Below are 18,077 nucleotides of genomic sequence, written 5' to 3'. Positions count from 1 at the left end.
ATGCAGTTGCACAAGCCGTCTCATCAAATCAATTCAGAAAGATGATACCGTCCATAGATGTTCTTCTTTGTGTTTTTTCCATCCTCTTTCTCTCTCTCCATAGTTTCCTCTCCCTACCCTCTCTGTCCCCACCTCCCCCTGAACCTGGCATCCTCGTAGTCTTGAAAGTCTTATCCTTTGGTATGGAAACCGTTTTTCTTTCTTTCCCTTGATTTTAATGGTATGTTAGCCATACTGTTCCCTAATTTTGTCCATGTCTTGAGATGTCTGTGAAATTCATCATTGCTTTTCAAGGATGTATAATATTCCATTGTATGAATATACCAGAATTTGTTTATCCATTCCTCTATAGTCAGAGTTTTTCATTGTTTCCATCTTTTTCTTAGTATAGAAATGTCTGCAGTGACTATAAGTGTGCATATGTCTGTATGTGTTATGTTTACTCTTTCTTTAGGATCTATACAAAGTAGAGAGATTGCAACATCATAAAATATTTGTATTTACATTTGTTTTAGAAAGCACCATATTGATTTCCATAGTGGTTCTCCAATCCCATCAGTAATGTATGAGTGTTCCAATCTTTCTACATATCTCCAGCGCTTATTAATTTCTTTTTAAAAAGATTTATTAAGACAGTCAATGTAACATGGTATCTCATTTCTCATGTTTTGGTTACTTTTTAAAACAAATTTATTGAGACACGATCCACAATTCAATAGTTTAATCATATCAAGAAGAGTTGTACAATCATTACCATACTCAATTTTAGAACGTTATTTTTTCCTTGTGATCTTTGTTGTTAGCTCTACATTTCCCCGCAAGCCTCCCAGCCATGCCCACAAGAAACCATTAACCCAGTTACTGCTTCCAGAGGTTCACCCATCCGGATTTCGTATACTGGGAAACACACAAACCCAAAAGCAAAACAAAACAAACAAAACCTCAGAAACCTAACAACAGTAACTATGTAAAACAGAGGAATACTTCAGTTAAAAATAAAACAGAAAATATTAAAAACTAGATCCATTTTAAGATTTGTCAAAGGGGAGCTTAAGTGATTAGGTGTTAGATTTTCACCTATCCACATCTGCCACAATTGACTTCCAATGGACTCTGCATGATAGCCTGGCTGTTCACACCTCTGGTCTGCATGCAGAGGTGCTCCCCGGGGGGTTAATCCATATGCATTTGCCCTCCACTTAAAAAATCTTGATATAACTTTTAAATGGGTCAGGGTTGGGTGGGTGTCAAATGAGATGATTCATTTCAGCCTAACTGTATCTATGATAATCATCTCTACCATACTCTCTGTATGATAAGAAGGTTAGTCACATTCCTGAACTGTGGTCAGAGGGGATTCACTGGAGGCTTAATCTATGGGTGATCCCTGAAAATGGATTTTGAGCTTCCACTATCATGTATACCGGGTATTCTGCAAACCTGGTGTTCACAATTTAATTAAAACCACTCCCACTTTTGGAATTGTATTATGTTATTTATAATCCTAGGATCAAAAAGATAGGTGTGCTTCTTCCATGTGCATTTAGTTGATGCTTCACTTAGATGGCTTCTTGTTAGAAGACAAGTATAAGACCCCAGACTCTATTTTTTTCTGATAGCCAGGCACCATCTAGTTTCTTCAGCACACTTTGCTATAGCACCCATCTCTTCCATAATTTCTTAATGAAGGCAAGTATAAAGCAGGGCCTTGTCATAATAATTGTTCTTAGACTGGGGCTAGGATTAAGTGTGAGGCCAAGATCCATCCATATGTATTTATAGTTTACCTTAGAGACATTATTGTTATTAATCTTCTCCCAAGGGCATAACATAATTCTGTTGATAGTGCTTTTTACCATTCATACAATGGTATAGAATTTACTCTGTCAGTTTGTCATACTGTTGTGACATGTGTGTTACTGTGATGCTGGGCACTCTGTCACTGGTATTTACAATGTCAGCAGGGTCAACAAAAGTGAGCAGACTTCAGTAATACTTTCAGACTAAGAACAGACAACAAAAGGGACATAGACTGTCTACTTCAGAGGAACTAGTCACTGGAAAATATATGTATAGCTTCACGACACTGTCAGATACTGAAGGCCCAATAAACAGGAGGAGACCATTGTAGAAGATAGCACCAGAGTATGGGCCCTTTGGGGCTGAGGGTCAAAATGTGATGAAGAAGAGTTGCTTTATTGGAATGGAGTCTGCAATGATGACAAGAATGGAGTAAAGTCCGTGGGTGGGAAGGATCTTCATTCGTTGATGCGGTAGGAGACACAGCTGCGAAACTCTGCTAATAATAGGAACTTAGAATGTGCCAAGTATGATTCTAGGAAAATTGAAAGTCAACAAAAATTAAATGGAGTGCGTGAAGATCAATATCCTAGTATTACTGAGTTGAAATGGACTGGTATTGGTCATTTTGAATCAGAAAATCATGTAATTTACTTTGCTGGGAATAAGACAAGCAGGTGCAATGGTGAGGCTTTCACTGTCAAAAAGTACATGGTAAAATCAACCGTGAAACAAAATGCTGCCTGTGATAGGATTATATCTATCCATCAAGGAAATCCAGAAAATACAACTTTATGTACCTTATTCAAGCTTATATGCCAACCACTAAAATTAATGTTGAAGAAATGGGTTGGCAGCTCGAAACCACCAATAACTCTGCAGGAAAACGACTCAATGTTCGACTCTGTGAACAGTTCCAGTCCCCGAAACCCACCGGGGTAGCTGTGAGTCCGCACTGACTCGATGGTAGTGAGAAGATGTGCAATCAAGAGGCAGTAAGAATAACCAGAGTTGGAGTTAAAATTTGGAAACAAACAGGAGGGAACAGTAATTGGAAAATATGGATGTGGTGATAGAACCAAAGGTTGAAATCACGTGATAGAATTTTGTAAAACCAGCAACCTTTTCATAACCAATGCATTTTTTCAATTATCGGAAAAGCCACTGTACATTGAACTTCCCTAGATGCAATACACAGAAAGCAAACTGATGACATCTGTGGGAAGACACAATGGAGACGCTCAAAAGTTGATCTCTATGCTGAGCTTATTATTCATTAGAGATGCTGGATTAGATGAAGAAAAATTCAGTATAAGGATGGGAAGAATGCTTATTAACAACCTGCAATATAAAGGTAGCATGACCTTGCTTGCTGAAAGTGAAGAGGACACGAAGCACTTGCTGCCAATGGTAGAGGGTGGCAGCCTTCAGTAGGAATTATGAGTCAATGTAAAGAAGACCAAGACCCTCACAAGTGGACAAATGGGCAACATTCTGATAAATGGAGAAAAGCTTGAAGTTGTCAAGAATGGTGTCTTACTTGGATCCACAATCAGTGTACATGAAAGCAGTAGTCAATAAATCAAAACATGAGTTATATGAGGTAAATCTGCTGCACAAGATCTCTTTAGAGTATCGAAAAGTAATTCTGGTGCTTTGAAGACCAAAGTGGGCCAGACACAAGCCCTGGTGTTTTCAACAGTGGCAAATTCCTGGGAAAGTTGAACATTGAAAAAGGAAGACTGAAGAAGAATTGATGCTTTTGAAATGTGTTACTGGAGAAGACTATTGGAAATATCAGGGCCTGCTAGAAGGACAACCCGATCTGTATTGGAAGAAGCGCTGTCAAAGTATACCAAGGGAAGAATGGCAAAACGTTGTCTTCTATGCTTTGGATATGTCGAGAGAGACCACGCCCTGGAGAAGGACATCGTGCTTGCTAAGGTTGAGGAGCAGCGAAAAAGACGAAGGCCCTCACGTAGATGGACTGACACCCTGGGTCCAACAAGGGGCCCAAGCGTAGGATGATTGTGCCGATGGTGCAGGACCAGGAGGTGTTTCCTTCTTGGTGGGTAGAGTCACAACCGCACAACCACATACCCGCACAAGTCAGAACCAACTGGAGCGCAACTGACAATCACAACACCGAATTTAAAACACTGTGTAAGTCTGGGTAGACCAGAGAAACAAATTCATAAACACACACATATGTATAAGAGAAAGCTTTATATAAAGGGTAATTATACATTAAGAAAATATCCCAACCCAGTCCAGTCTATAAGTTCAATGCTAGTCCATATGCTCGATACCAATCTATATAGTCCTTTTCAGACTCAAGAAACATGCAATGATGCTGAATGCAGGATGATCACAGGCCAGTGGGTAGAGAGTCTCTGGATCCAGTGGTGTTGTAAGCATCTCAGCACAGGCAGGGGTCTCCACATGGCTTCCCCGGCTTCAGAGATCTGGTTGCATCAGGGTAGGTCCATGTAGCTTCTATAGATCAGGGCACTAGGTAGTTCAATGTGTCTTGTCAGCTGCAATGTCTCCCAGGGAGTAAGTAGAGAGAGGGTAGTGTCTCCCACCTCCAAGGAGGAAGTACCAGATTTCCCAGAATTATCAGGAGAAGGCCATATCCACACAGAGGCCTCATTGGCTATGGGCTGATTGACAGGCTAGACTCCATCACTACATGCTGAATCTTTAAATTGACAATTATATAACCACCACAAACACATTGAGAAAAGGAGATTACACAAGTGAGACAGTTAAAGTTTATTGTGCCAAGCTGGCCAATAAACACATGTGGGGTTAATTGAAGGGCGGAGAGATAAATGGCTCAGTGAGCCTCGCCTTTCGAGTTCTTGGGTCTCTTGCTTTGTGATGGTTGGATCAGGGTGCAGCTGCCTTAGCCAGTTCCCTGCTTCAGCTGGCAAGGCTCACTTCCTACAAGACATCCCTGAGGAGAAGCAACATGGACCTACCCCAATGCAGCCCTGGGTGCTGGAGCACCTCTGTGGAGACACCCCACCCTCACCCCTGCCAGTGCCGAGATGCTTACACATTCACTAATTCGGCTTTCCTCTGCAGTCGGCATCATTGTGTCCGTTTTGTGAGATGGAGGAGGATTTCGTAGATTAGCGTTGGTTAATGTTAGACTGGTGGGCTTCGGAAGCACTGGGTTGGGATGTTTTCTTGATGTGCGCTTACCCTGTATATAAAACTCTCTTATACGTGAGTTTCTTTGGATTTTTTCTCTAAAGTACCCAGACCCACACAACAAGTATATGCTGATAAGAAACTATAATAAATGACTGGACATTATTTACACAAAGAATGGGCTTTGGCGTCATCTGCTTCTGCTTCTCCTCATAGCATGAGGTTTGTCCTTAAGTCCAAAAACTACACATAAATTTGAGGTGGAGCACAGTTCATGCTGTGGAGTTTCCATTTGGATGAGACCTTCTGGGGTGGCTTAGGAAGGATGTTGTGTGTCTCAAAAACCAAGGGCTCATCCCAGTGGTTCATAACTCATGCCATCGGCCACCAAGGATTGGATAGAAACTAACAATAATTTTTTAAAAAGCCTACTTAGGAACCTAGAAGCAAGCATAATCTTCCCTTGGGTTCTTTAGCAGTACTGAGCATTCTTCCTGGTGGGAGGTGCATCCTCTCCATTTTCCTACCAACAGAAATATACTTGCCTTCTCTGAGACACGCACACTCCCCTCCCCTCATCTTGACTTGAATTTCCAGTAATTTCCTCTGGTAGGAGTGTCTGTTGAGTTGGGGTAATTGTAACAACATTTTATATGCAGTCATTAAATGGTCATCTCCTCCCCTATCTTGAAAAGCTTCCACTCGCTGGAGTGAGGTCTCCTCTGTCCAAGTGGTTTTTAAGATGTGCACGTAAGAGGGTTGAGCTACGCTTTGTGGGCGTGAGGCAGACTCTCCACCGAGTTGTGTGGCAGACTGAGTTAGCGTATTGCCTGACGCAGAAGCCTCCCTTCATCTGTTTATTCTTATGGTAGTCCACCTCCTTCACTCGGCATGAGAGTTTCCAGCCAGCTCCCCCTTGTCATGAGGTGTTTTATTGATTATTTATGGATGCATAGCCTTCCATTTATGTATGTACGAGGGTTGTTTAGTTTAAATTTTTTTTTTCTCATCCCTTCTTCTACTGACAGAAGTGTGGACTGTTTCCAGCTTCTTGCTGTGGTGAGCAGTGCTTCAGTGAACACGGAAGAGCATTGCCTGGTTGTGTTCTCCCGCGTTTCTTTGGGGCACGTGCTCAGCAAAGGCATTCCTGGTTCCTTTGGTATTTCTACTGCCAGTTGTTTCAGGCATCGCCAGATCACATTCCACAGTAGCTGTACAGATTTACAAGCCCATCAGCAGCGGATGAGTTCCGATCTCTCCATACCCTCTTCAATTGTTGTTCGCTCTTTTTTGAAATTAGGGTATGGTTGTGGATGTAAAATAATAGCTCAATTTTGCTTTGATTTGCATTTACTATATGGCTAGTGAGTGTAAGCATCTTCTCACGTGTTTGTTAGCCATTCAAGTGTCATCCTTTATGAATTGTCTATTCGAGTCTGTTCCTCTCTATTTAAGTGGGTCATTTGTTTTTCTTAATTTTTTATTATTTTTCATCATTTTATTGGGCGCTCTTACAGATATTGTAACAATCCATCATTCAATTAGATCAAGCACAATTGTACAATTGATGCCACCGTCAGTTTCAACACATTTTCTTTCTTCTTGAACTCTTTGATATCAGCTCCCCTTTGTCCCCTCCCTTCCCCACTCTGCCCCCCAAGGACCCTCATTCTACTGCAGTTTTCTAGGCCCCAAAGAGTCAGATCTTCCCCTACCTAGTTCAGGAATGTGGGGTGGGCTTTCATGCATGCTGAGGAATAATTGTGAGGATTGTGCAGAACCAAGTCATTTTTTTCTTCATTCTGATGGACATGGTTCACTGTGTGTTGGAACCAACTCAAAGGTACCAAACAACTGCTCAAAGCTGCAAGGGTTGGGCTACCATTCCCAAGGTGCATAAGAATGAGCACTACTAGAGTCAAGAAATGGACGGAAGGTAGCTAATTATTAAAAATAGGAAATCGGGGCTACCCAAAGCTGAGGAGCCCTGAGGTCTACATAGCCTAGTGGCTACATGTTGGCCTTTTAACCTCAAGGTAAGTAGTTCAAAATCACCAGTGGCCCCATGGGAGAAGAGTGAGGCTTTCTACTCTCATAAATAATTACAGTCCTGGAAACCCACAGGAGCAGTTCTACTCTGGCCTATATGGGCTCTATGAGTGGGAATTGACTTGATGGCAGGGAAGTTTTTGTTTGCTTTTCCAAGCTTGGTGGTGTAGATGTTGTCATAATGTGTCTAGAAGACGAGCCTTAGCTCAGGACCAGGAAGCTCCAGCCAGAACCCAGAGAGTACCACCAACACCGGAGGCCAGAGAGTAAGGCCATTGCCTACATGGTTTCTGAGAACAGAGAAATGTTCTCGAAACTTTAGGAGTTAATATAGATGGTTCTGGAACTCTTACTTGCTTAGTGTCCATTATCCTGCTTCTCCCTTGAGTTTGTTGCATTTGAAATAAAAATGTATCTCTTGTGCCGGTTCCATCATTATACTTTGATAGCAGATAACTTGTATTTTAGACCCACAATGAAAAGGAATTTTGCCCCAGAGTAGTATGCTTGTCCTTGGAGTGTATTTAAGACTTGGGGGATGATATGCAGGGATGGATGTGTTTTACATAAAACAAGCATGTGAATGGAGAATAGGGACAAAGTGTGAGATGCTATTGATTGAATTAATTATATTATTCCCCAGCAAATGTGTGTCAATTTGACTAAGCCATGACTCTCAGTATTTTATTATTATTCTCTATTTTTCATGATCTGATATAATTAAACTATGTGTTGAAAATCCAACCTGCTTTCAAATAATAACCTCCTAACTGGTGAAAGGACAGGTTTCTATGTGTTAAACCATCCACTTGTGATTATAGTGGCAATAAAGCCACCTCCCTTTTAGTAGTTCTGTATTCGTTTTCCCTTTCAATTTTTATTTTGTGGCACTAGTATAATAAAAAATGTATATTTTTATACTTGTTTAGTGTGTGACTAATTATTATAAATGGTCATTAGAGTCTTGAAAAAAGATATTATAGCTATAGTTTACAAGCAAATGTTTTTTTCAATTTCAATGTTTACCTAAAATTACCACCTTTTCATTTAAAATGTATTTTTTTGTATATTAATTTTTATCCCTAATTATTTTCTTAAATTTGTTGAGTAGCTATATCTTATCTTTTGCAATACCCACCATAAATTGGTTGATTATTTAACACAAACAGGATTTGAATCTGAATCTTCAAGATACTCTGTTTCCAAAATTATAATATATTGGAAATTTCCACTTCATGTTTATCATTCAAATAATAGAGGGTACAGAAAAAGAAATTAAAAAGGAAAAGTCAAAATTATCTGCAATTGTCTTTCGTTTGTCTAGTGTTTGTTCAAAGGGCAGATATAATGTACTATCATTTAATATAAAAGGCATCCTCTTGGAATTTAAGATATTTCTATAAGAGCTAGTGTTTAAAAAGGTCCTGCCAACAAAATGTGAAATTAGACAGAATATATTAACATGCCATATCTTCATTCTTTTAGTGGGTCATTTCAGTCTCATAGAAATGTTGGACACGTGACAGACTAAACAAAGTGGTTTCCTCTTCCATTTAAGTCCATCCCATTAACTAAATAGATCCCCTTAATTAAATGCAACATCAAAGGGAACAAAAGAGTAAATGAAAAATAAAGTTATATTTAGAGTTTAAGTTATCGTGGGCAGTTAGATATTTTCAGTGACTAGTTTTATACTAGCCGCTATTATTTAACTCAATGATGAAACAATAAAATCCCAAATTTAGAACATTCACACTGCAGCTCAGTGATGAGACAGTACCTGTCCAACATAATTTTCATATCTATGTACCCAGACAGTGATTTGCTTATTTTAGTTTTCATGCAGTAGAACAATGGTGAGACTGTTATAAAAAGCCCCTGCTGCTACTTTAGACGTAGCTGTGTTTAAAAAAAAAAGAGAGACTGTAGAACTAACAGGCAGGTTTGAGATTTAGTTCTGACACTACTAACAGTTCGACCTTGAGAAAGACATTTAACATTTAAGTTCCTCTCATAGCATGTTTAAGATGAGAAACTTTTGGAAAGAGGGAGAAACTAAAACTAGGTGAGGACTTGATTGAACATAGATACAGTAATATGAGATTTTCTAGCATAACTTTTTGTAAAGAACACATTAATTCAAACTCCACTTGTTTTGGTTTTTTAAAATCATTTTATTGGGGGCTCGTACAACTCTTATCAGAATCCATACATCCATCCCTTGTGTCAAGCACATTTGTACATTTGTTGGCATCATCATTTTCAAAACATTTGCTTTCTACTTGAGCCCTTGGTATCAGCTCCTCAATTTTTCCCCTCCCTTCCTGCTCCCCTCTCCCTCATAAACCCTTGATAATTTAGAAATTATTATTATTTTGTCATAGCTTAAACTATCCAATGTCTCCCTTTACCCACTTTTCTGTTGTCCATCCCCCCAGGGAGGAGGTTATATGTAGATCCTTGTAATCAGTTCCCTGTTTCCACCCCACCCTCCCTCTACCCTGCCAGCATCACCACTCTCCGTACTGGTCTTGAAGGGATCATCTCTCCTGGATTCCCCGTGTTTCCAGTTCCTATCTGTATCAGTGTACATCCTCTGGTCTAGCTCGATTTGTAAAGTAGAATTGGCATCATGATGGTGGGGCGGGCGGGCAGTGAGGCAGCATTTAGGAACTAGAGGAAAGTTGTATCAAGCACCATTTGTAATGATTTCCAGTTCATAGATTTCTAGATTATCATTTCCAGAATCTAAGAACCAAGTCTAAAATCAGACAGCTACTAAGACTATAGATCAAAACTGTAGTCTATCTGACTCTGAAACCATTCTTATTCCTCTATAAAGTTTTAAAATATCTCTGAGTTTATTATCATTATTGTGGCAATCAGCTTTTTTATGGAAATTTTAGAACGCATTATTGCCTTATATTCTCTTCTCTGATGGGGTGAAATATAGCCCAAGTATTTGAAAATCTCCAAGAAATTCTACTATATAAATCCAAATATCACTATTTTATAACATCTATGTACTGTAAACATAATAGTATTAGTAACACAAGTGAAAGATTGTTTTCTGTAAATGATATGCAAGTGTTAAACTTTGGATCTGAAAGATGTTTCTTGGACAGTGGAACACTGGCTGGCCTGTAACCATTTCCCCATTTCCCTAGAGGCTCATTCTGAGACTTCATTGTCCTAAAGATTTGAAATTTGAGTGCTATAATGTGTTGAGGCTACTTCTCCAATTGTGTTCTACAGAATGTGGTAGACTTGCAAAGAGGAAATGAAACGTAATCCCACCAAGGTTCTGATTCCTAAGTGTTCAAATTAAAAGAATAACATCCTTGGATCTTATTTTCTGGGAATGATGGAGAAACTGAGCCAACACTTGTAATCCTGTGAAAAGAAGAAAAAAAATAAAAAGAAGAACATATTAGCAAAAAATTATTTTCATAATATAAGCAACAGGCAATAAATGATTCTTTTCTAGTACAGAAGAGTGAACGCAACTTAAATTTTCTCTCTAGAGGCAGTTTTCTGACTGTGGAACATTGAGTGAGAACTTAAGTTGAGAATAACATTCTTTCACTGAAATGAAGAGGAAGACATCATAGCATGCAGAAAGTGAGTGACCGGTGTCTCTTAAATATGAAATAATTACAAATAAGGACAGCAAAACACAAGTAGGCTAAACAAAATAAAATCATAACAGGTACATCATTACCATCATGTCACTTTCTCCAAAATAATAAAGATAATATGTTAAAAGAAACATGAAAAATTGCACTAAAGGAAACAAAAAGAAAAGGAATTTCTGTCTTATCAGAAATAATACACATCAGTAGATAACAGAAAGTTAGCTTTCAAGTGAGAAGAAAGGTAACTTACTCAATCTGGACTGGGAGTCTCCAAAATGAAGGTGGGGTGTCATTTTCATGTAAACTGACGCTGGCAAAATGCAATTAGCATATCGCATTTCAAATATAGTAACGGAGATTCTCCTAAGTAAATAAAAATAATACAAACAGAAATTCAGAGTAATATATTATAAATGTATTGATAATTATAAAATACTAATCTTCTCTACTCTTATTTTAATACAATTAATTTTTAAAATAGTAAAATATGACCATAATGTAGTGTTTATAAAAAATATCAAAATAATACACCTACTAATAAAACAAAAGACAGGAGTTTTAGAATAAAAATATGTGATTATGAGGTTTCATATATAACATATAAAGTGGTTTAATAGTCTTTGAAGATAGGCAATACAAGTCAAAATTACATATTGTAAAATATAGAGAAACCACTAACAATAGAGGATGAGTTCATAGAGTAATGAATTCATAGAGAAGAATCTATGGAATATTAAAATGTTACAAATTAAAACATTAGAAGACAAAATAAATATAAATAATAACATAAGAGAATCAGAAACCAAATATTAGTACCAAATGTTGTGTGGACCGTACAAATGCATTTTGGGCTTCCACTGTCATCCACAGCCTCTGCAAGCCAGGCATTCACAATTTAAGAACTGATACCATTCTCCCTTTGAATTTGGATTACATTGTTTACAGTCCTTGGATTACACAGGCTGGTTTGCTTCTTCCATGTGGATTTGGTTGATGCCTTATTTAGATGGCTGCTTGTTTGAAGACAAGGCTTGAAGATCCTAGACATGCATTGTGTTTTTGATGTCATCCCATGATTGATCTGATGTTCAGTCAACGGTGCTCAGTGGACTAAATCTGTTCATGAGATAAGTCTCTAAATTCAAGTGCGGTATACTGAAATTCATAGTTTGTCTCTCATAGACTTGTTTTTGCTTTTTTTTTCAGATTCAACTTGAATTGACATATGATTAATTGAGAGACTGTTCCTGAGTTAACTATTGGCCTTGTTTTGACCGATTATACTGAGTTTCTCCAATTTTTCTTCTCATAGTTGTCAGTTTGATTCCTGTCTAGTCCATCTAATGAGGTCCATCTGTACGGATACAGTTTATGTTGTTGAAAGAAAGATATTTACAATAAAAAGTGGTTTGCCTTCAAAACATGATTTCCAACTTTGTCTCTATTATTGTAATCATATTTTCCAATGACTGCTCTTTGCTCTTTCTTTCTGTCTTTCAATGTCAGAATGAAGAAATTAGTAGAATTCTCTAATATTTATTACTGATTTTTGTGGTTGGGGTGCCCTAGGGGTGTAGTGGTTATAAATTGGGCTGAGAACCTCACAGTCGGAACTTTGAAACCATGAGCCACTAGATGAGAGAAAGAAGCTTGCCACTCCCAGAGAGAGATACATTCTCAGGAACTCACAGTGGCAGTTTTATACTCAGCCCTTTAGTCTGCCATGAGTCAGAAATGACTTCTTGATGCCAATGAGTTTGTTTGTTTGTTTGTTTTTAGTGATTGGTGTGTAATAGTTTTGCTTTTGTTTTTGAATAATAGACTTATAGATATTACCCCATCACAAACAGCATAATACTTCAAGCTAGATCTTGCAATGTTCTTTTTGACAATGAATGTGACACCATTCCATTTAATTTTGTCATTCTTGAAATAGTATACCACATGATGATGTGATTCAAAATGGTCAACGGCAGTCCATTTCAGCTCATTGATGCCTCGGATGTCCATCTTTATTTGTCCCATATTGTTTTGGACAGCTTCTAATTTTCCTGGATTTATTCTTCCTCCAGCTGTTTTCAGCTGTTTCTTCTCACTTTGAATCATACCATATCAGTAGGTGAAGGTCCCAAAAGTTTTGCTCCATCCATGTTATTAAAGTCTATTGCTGTTATTTATAAGATTTTTGGTGGCTAACTGCTCAGAAATGGGTTATCTATACTTCTCTCTCTCTTGTTAGTCAGGAAGCTCAGCTGAAACCTGTTTACTGTGGGTGACCATGCTTGTTTTAAAATATTTTTGGCAAAACCTCTGGCAACATACAAGCCAGCACAGTAGGACAAAGTGACAGACCCAAGAGAGTGACTGAGATAAAAAGTGACCCAGAGTTTCCACACTTAGTAATGTATACAAGAAAAAAAATAAAAATACGTGGCCTTAAACATGCTACATAGAAGCCTTATTAGTTACTACTCAAAGCTAGAAATGGTTTTATTATTTAGCAATAGGTGAATTAATAAACAATATTCATTCAATCAGTGGAATAACACCAATAAAAATGAACTGGATATGAACAGATATATGAAAAACTCAGAAAACACTATGCGGATCCAAAGAACCATTATATATATATATATATGACATGTATAGTCCAGTTTATAAGGTGTAGAACAGGCAAAAATAATTATAGACAGAAATCAGATTACTTTGGGGGGAGGGTATATCGTATATCTTCAAATGTGCATTGGGAAAACTTTTTAGTGATGGAATTGTTATTTGTCATAATGAAGTCATATTTCAGGAAGCATACACTTGTAAAAACCCTTGTAGTTGAATATTAAAAATGAATGCTTTTAAAAATGTAACTGCAATTGTTAAAGTTTTATGTAAACTCTGCATGGGCCAGGATTTTCAGTAACTTAGAAGTTAAGAAGTAGACATCTCTTATGATGAGATCCTTCTTGGGGCTGTGGCCTGCTTCCCATGTAAGTCAACATTCTAGCACAGTTTGCTTTTCTGTTTTCTGGTCTGGATCCTGCATCTTTATTTTTTCAGATCCTGGGAGTCCCAGCAGCTTGCCAGCAGACCTGCAGCCTTGATTCATTCCTCTCTGCAGCTAGGACCATGCCACCAGACTCACTGGTCTTAGGTTATTAGCTTCTATAGTTACATGAGCCTATGGAAGCATGCCACTTGCCATTTGATCACAGACACGGCATTTACCTGCCTCTACAACTGTGTGAGCCATTTCATTGCTGTCACCCTTTCTGTATAAATATATATACATTTCATTGGTTTTGCTTCTCTAGAGACCCTACCTCTCTGATAGTAACTTATACCAACAATATTGATTTACAAACTAAATTAAGTGAACACATATTGTTATTAACAAATAAAAACAAAGCAAAAAATCATTTAGTCCCATGACAACCAGCCTGAGGAACTCATTTCCAGATTGTCATTTCAGGCTCATGTCATGAGATGCTTTGTGGAATTCTTAATCAATAGGTCATATGTGAATATAATAAAAGCTGGAGATACTGAAAAATAACAAAGAAAGTAACCTATTTGTCTCATGACATATTTGATATCTATAGACTCATAATTACAAATTTAACGATGGATGAAAAACTAATTAAAAAGATGACATTGATATCATGTCAAAAGGGTCAGTATAATCGCTCACTATTTAAATAATATTTATTAAATACCTAGTCTATGACATGCACAGAAACATTAATTCCCTTTGTTTTTGAGAACTAACAATACAGAAGGTAAGGAGAAATAGGTACACAGGTAATAATGCAATAAGATAGTGATAAACACGTTTTCCTCAAGGAGAGTAAAGAGCAAATACATTGATGTTTTCAGAAATTTCTTTTCTCTACCACCTCCCCACCCCAATTTCTCTTTCAAATATAGAAGTATCAGACATTATTAAAACTTTGAAATGTAGAAGGCACTGTACTAGGTACAAGATGCCCTGTGACCCTGTAGAGCAACTGTGGACCCCAAGCCACAATGCTGATGGTCAAAGCCAACAGCTGCCATGCTCAAGGCACTTGAGGCTGTCTGCTCCCACAAAGATTTAGAGCCTCGAAAGCCGATATACGGTTAGTGAGACTCAGAGTAGACTCCGTGCCAATGGGTATGGCTTTGGTTGGGGGCAAGCTAGAATGCATATGTATATGAATATTTATAACCAAAAAACAAAACACAAAGCCTCACTGGCACTGAGTTGATTCCAATTCCCGATGACCCTCTAGGCAGGGTAAAATAGCCCCAAATGAATTTCCAAGATTAGAGCTCTTGTGGATTGCAGCCCAATATGTAATCACTATTCCTCCAGGGCTCCACGTACATTATGTTCAAAATTCTGAAAGACTTAAAATTTTCTGGATAATTTTTTCATATAATGCACGAATAATTTATATAGTGTCATCATGAGTCAGAATTGACTCCTTAGCGGGGAGTTTGGAGTTTTGGTGAAAGTTTGTTTTATTAAAGGAGCTTTGATGGGGCAAGATGTTAAGTTCGGTGAAAGTTTGTTTTATTTAAAGGAGCTTTGATGGGGCAAGATGTTACGTGCTTCGTTGCTAACTGAGAGGTTGGAGATTCAAATCCAATGGGGAAAATACCAGAAAATCTACGTTCTTTGGGACAGTTCTACTTGGTTGAATTGGGTCACTAAGAATCAAAAACAACTTGACATTACCAAGCAACAGTAACAATATTAGTTGCATTACTCATGGTCTCATTTTGAGATTTTTGAGTTTTATTGAATAAACATTGGATACTTTAAATATTTCTATGAAATTTGCCAACAATTTACAAATGAGGTATCTTGGGGGTAGTATGAAAAAATATCTAAGATTTTACATGTCCTTAAAATGTTTTTGAAGCTAGGTCAAAAGGACAGCACTTACACAAGGACAAAGTTCATAAGCATTAGAAAAGGAAGCAAGGCAAGTGTTGTGGGGATTGCAGTGAATGTGGTAAAAATAAATGCATGCATATTGAATTATGAAAATGTCTTTGAAGCTTCAGTGTGACATCAGGGGAAAATGATTATCCAGTGGTAGAATTCTCACCTTCTACGCAGCAGACCCAGGTTTAATTCCTGGCCAATACATGACTCCTCTGTCATCACTCATCAGTCAGTGGAGATTGGCATGTTGCTATGATGTTGAACAGGTCTCAGTAGAGCTTCCAGACTAAGACTGGCTTGGAAGAAAGGTGTGGTGATCTACTTCTGAAAGCCAAAGCCAATGACATCCCTAGAGATTGCCAAGGAAATTCCCATAGATCAGAATGAATTCCCTACAGATCTGAAACGAATCATGCAGAAGGCTCATGACTGAGTGGAGGTTTTTCCTTTATGCGTGGGGATTGCCATTTTTAGGGGAGGCTCAAAGGCAACTGTCAGAGTAAACCAGCCTCTAACAACCTAGGAGTTCCTAGGCGCAATTGTATGGTTATAATACATAAAGATCATAGTAAAATCATAGAGAATCCTATTACCTGCATTGGGAGAAATTATGAGGGGGGATGGGTGCCAGGGCTGGAGGAGATAACAAGAATGTCTGCTTATATAGGGAGGTAGAGTCAACCCTGTGCTCACTTTAAGAGAGCATAACTGTTTGGGGAGAACCTGTGGGGATGATATTTAAAGCAGGGTAATGTACGTGGACTTCATCGCTAACTTACCGAAGTGGTGGTTTTCCCACTGTGGAATACTAGCATTCCAGATTCCCTCTGTTATAAATGAGGGAATATAGTCCTCATCATATTTCCCTCCATGTCAGGTTCCCAGTGTAAAGGGACAGAGTGGCATTAGCACTCCACTAACTTCAGGGGGAAAGACAATCAATATCTAGATCTGTTCACAGTTGATCCCCATGAAATGGAAGTCAGACAACTTACCTCCCACAGCACTCTCTATATCAAGGCTGTTTGATAATGTGTGACAATGGCCACAAGAACCCAAAGAACATACTCACAGTTATGAGATTTAATCAGAAAGCAACAGGTTCAACACAAGATCAGAATCAGAAAACACTCAGGCAAAGTGTGGAGCCTCCTCAAAGTGAGGAGTACAGCCTTCCACTCTTCAGTGCAGGAACACGCTCAGTTGCTGTAGACCAGCAGTTCTCAACCTGTGGGTCGTGACCCCTTTGGGGCCCAAACGACCCTTTCACAAGGGTCACCTGATTCATGACAGTAGCAAAATTAGTTATGAAGTAGCAATGAAAATACTTTATTGTTGAGGGGGTTACCATAACATGAACTGTATTCAAGGGTCACGGCATTAAAGGGTCACCACAACATGAACTGTATTAAAGGGTCACGGCATTTGGAAGGTTGGATTTGGAGATCTCAGCTCAGGGACCATGGGTCCAACAAGTTTGCTTTGCTCCTGACTTTTCTTGATGGTAATGGGGTCCCACTTTCCACTTCTGGGATTGGCTCCCTCTGTGTCCTGAAAAGTAGCCCAACGAATCAATGCCCACATTAAGATGCTGTACATCCCATTCATATATTGTCACCCTTGTGCAGATTATATCTTTATTTGCATTATTAGCAGATTGTCTACTCTCCTTGATGGGTCACAAGTATTCTACATACATAGTTCCACTTAATTATTCAAAAGAAATGTAGCTAGAAGGATCATATCAAACTGCAACTAACACCAGGAAAATTAAAAGATTGTGTTGGGATCTTAATTATTTGGAAGATGTATGACTTTCTTCTCTTCTTTTATTGATTATGATTTGAAAAATGGTGAAGTTTCCATCTTCTTTCTTGTGAATGAAAATATCCTCATTGCTCCTTTCTACTTTTAATTATTCTCTCCAATAGCATGAGAAGACTTCATGTTTACTACAAAGGGGAAATTTTCAATAATCATAGAGCCACAAGAATGGACTCAAATGTATCAATAATCAGAAAGATGACATATGACTGAGGTTTTTTTTGTTTGATTATCTATGACTTAGAACTGACTTGATAGCAACTAACAAAAACAACATTAAATTATATATGTTTCTGTTGTCACTGTAGGTTGTTGCTTTCAATATCACAACTACTTCGAGTCATTGTGATCAAACTGGTAGATCTACATAAAGAAGTAGATATAATTAACCAGTGGATTAACAAATAACTGAACTGGCATTTTATATTTTTTGCTAATTTGCAATGATGCCAATTTAGTCATATTTCTTCCACAATATCAACCCCAGGAAGGTTATATTTTTGTATATAATCAAATTATAGAGCTCTAGATAAAGACATGTACATATGCAAATATATTATATGAGGATGGGGAAATAGATCTATGAGCTTACATTTATAGGTTTAGTATTAAGGTAGCAGAAGGACATTGGGCCTCCACTCAAGTACTCCCTCAACACAAGAATACTTTCTTCTATTAAATTG

Source organism: Echinops telfairi, unplaced genomic scaffold, assembly GCF_000313985.2.
Source record: "Echinops telfairi isolate 266 unplaced genomic scaffold, ASM31398v2 ScPeMD7_443;HRSCAF=831, whole genome shotgun sequence".
Classification (NCBI taxonomy): domain Eukaryota; kingdom Metazoa; phylum Chordata; class Mammalia; order Afrosoricida; family Tenrecidae; genus Echinops; species Echinops telfairi.
Note: the sequence above shows the minus strand (reverse complement) of the source record.